Source organism: Pteronotus mesoamericanus, unplaced genomic scaffold (assembly GCF_021234165.1).
Source record: "Pteronotus mesoamericanus isolate MK-2021 breed Mesoamerican mustached bat unplaced genomic scaffold, CSHL_Meso_final contig_40, whole genome shotgun sequence".
NCBI lineage: Eukaryota > Metazoa > Chordata > Mammalia > Chiroptera > Mormoopidae > Pteronotus > Pteronotus mesoamericanus.
This window is the reverse complement of record NW_026555150.1, coordinates 523,311-526,259: the sequence shown is the minus strand read 5'-3', so window position 1 is coordinate 526,259 and position 2,949 is coordinate 523,311. Positions and strand designations below refer to the sequence as shown.

Genomic DNA, 2,949 nt, shown 5'->3' with positions numbered 1-2,949 from the left:
GCAGGCATGGTTCCTTACCTATAACTAGTGCTAGAGGGAAAAATTTGAACATTATTAATATCTTTCTATTTCTCTGGCTTGCATGATTCAGGATTTTTTAAGCGTCCATGATCCATTTACCTTACCTGTCACCATTGGCCGCTAAAAAAACAATAAAGTTACTAAAGATGATGCTCTCAGATGTTTGAAAAAAATAAGTTGAGAATTTATGCTTTTTAAAATCAAGGAGTTAAGTGAATAAAATATTTTAACTTGAATTTTATTGTGACATTTTTAAGCCTTAAATGAAGATTTTCTATGTATAAGTAGGTGACTGAATTTGCCAAAGGACTGATCTCTTTGAAAATGGGCCAGTGTTGCACTCAGCAGGAGAAGGCGGTGATCATGTGGGGTGAAGCTGAGCAACAAAGAATCAGGGAGGAGGTGGCCAAGATGTCCACAGAAGAGATTATCTAGTGCACATGACTGCTGGACAATGAAATCAAGATTATGAAGAGTGGATTGTTATGAGTTACCTACAAACTCCAAGCCACGAAGGACAAGATCAAAGAGAAGAGTGAGAAAAATCAAAGTGAACAAGACCCTGCCGTACCTTGTTTGCAATGTCTTTGAGCTTTTGGATGTTGATCCCAATGACCAAGAGGAAGATGATGCTAATGTTGACCTGGACTGCCATAAAAAATGTACAGTGATCAAAATGTCTACATGACAGATAGACTTCCTGCCTGTAATTGGGTTGTTGGATGCTGAAAAACTGAAGCCCGGAGTCTTGGTGGGTGTAAACAAAGACTCCTAGCTGATCTCGGAGACTCTATCCACAGAGTACAACTGACAGGTGAAGGCCATGGAGGTGGATGAGAGCCCCACAGAATAACACAGTGACATTGGGGGCTTGGACAAACGGATTCAAGAGCTGGTGGAGGCCATTGTCCTACCAATGAACCACATGGAAAAGTTTGAGAACTTGGGGACCCAACTTCCAAAGAGGGTGCTGATGTGCAGGCCCCCAGGAACAGGGTAGACCCCGCTGGCCCAGGCCTGTGTTGCACAAACCAAAGCGACCTCCCTGAAGTTGGCTGGCCCCCAGCTGGTGCAGATGTTCATCAGGGATGGTGCCAGGCTGGTCTGGGATGCCTTTGCCCTAGTAAAGGAGAAAGCTCCATCCATCATCTTCATTAATGAGCTGGATGCCATTGGCACCAAGTGCTTTGACAGTGAGAAGGCTAGGCACCAGGAAGTGCAGAGGACGATGGTGGAACTTCTGAACAACTGGATGAATTCCAGCCCAACACCTAAGTAAAATTAATCACAGCCAGCAACAGGGTAGGCATCCTGGACCCTGACCTGCTCTGCTCAGGCTGCCTGGACTGAAAGAGTGACATTCCAATACCCAAGAAGGAGGTCAATCATGCAAATCCAGTCCCAAAAAGATGAAAAGCAGCCCTGATGTGAACTGAGGAGCTGGCCCGCTATCTAGATGACTTTCAACAGGGCCTAGTGCAAGGCCATGTGTGTGGAGGTGGGCATGATCACACTACATAGTGGTGTCATGGAGCTCACCCACAAAGACTAAATGGACAGCACCCTGGAGCTGCAGGCCAAAGAGTAAGCCAATTTGCAGTACTATGCCTACAGGGCTGCCCACCACAACATTCCCTGGTCTCTTGCTGGTTGAAATTCTTAATAAAAGATGGTTCCAGGTCCCCACCAAAAAAAATTGGTCAGTCTCTCCAGCTGAGCTTTGATAAGCACTTCTTTTCTTACATCAGCCATGACAATCACCAGTTTTACTCCCTTTTTCAAAATCAGCAATGTGGTGTGAGCAAATCTAGGATCCCAGTAAGTCTTTGAAGTACAAACTTTTTGGAAAATGAAATTTAGAGAAATATATCTCACAAATTCAAAATCAATTATCTTTTTTGATGGATAATGGATAGAAGAGTGAAAAACATGCCTGACAAATGAGATGGAATGGACCCTTCCACAAGCAACAGCATGGCCACAGAGCAGCTCTACAGTTTATATTGAAAGTACTGATTCCTTACTAAGGCGAGTCTGGCTTCTCTGCAATCAGACAATCTATCCATCCACTGCATGAACATGAAAGTCAATAGGTAAGTTATGGCACCAATTTTAAGAACAGGCAGGAAATAGCCTCCTCCTGCCCTGGCATCAAGGTGGCATTTGAGTCATATTTTTATTCACTGTGTATCTCTTCAGTGAATCCAGATACCTAAGTTTTAAACCATCTGCCCATGTGAAAAGATTACACTGAAGCCCAAGGGAGAAACAGCTTTATAATCTATTCTTATTTTCTTTTTTTTCTATCTTACTTTCCAGGGCACCCATAAAGCATGACTCTCCCCAGAGAGGAGAACAAGACTACAAGATGGGAAATAAAATATAGTCATCTTTTGAAGACTTTCCCATTTACCTACCAACCTTCCTTTTTCTTGCATGTTGTAGTTGCTTTCAAATCAGAGAAGAGTAAGTTGGGTTCACTTCTTATTGTGAAATACAGTGCTTTCTGCTATGTGGAAAACATATTTGCACATTCAAAAGATATTTATCAAACAGTGTATGTCATGAAGTGTAGCTAGACATGAAAACTAGAAATTTTTTGTAGAAAGGAATTAGAGAGGTCACAGGTTATGCATATACCTTCAGTATATAAGAGAAGAAGCCCAAGATTCTTGGGAAGACAAATCCAGACTCAGACAAAGAGTCCAGTCCACTATATGCATTTGGGGTGTGGGTGGGGTAGAAAGTCGGGAATGATGACACATGAAATGTAATTTTAAGGCAGAATATCATCACCCAGCCCAATAATGACCATTCCTACCCAACATGTTTACACACTGCAGCAAATGTTTTAATTCTAAGCACAACAGAAGGTAGTAATTCTCGCCTATTAGCATGTTTTAGAATCACCTAAGAACTTCATTAAAA

At 42.3% G+C, this 2,949-nt stretch overlaps 1 pseudogene; it reads left to right on the top strand.

The window, feature by feature from the left end:
- Positions 1 to 336: 336 nt before the first annotated feature.
- On the top strand, positions 337 to 1,675 carry LOC129073323 (26S proteasome regulatory subunit 6A-B-like; annotated as a pseudogene).
- The last annotated feature ends 1,274 nt before the right edge of the window (positions 1,676 to 2,949 follow it).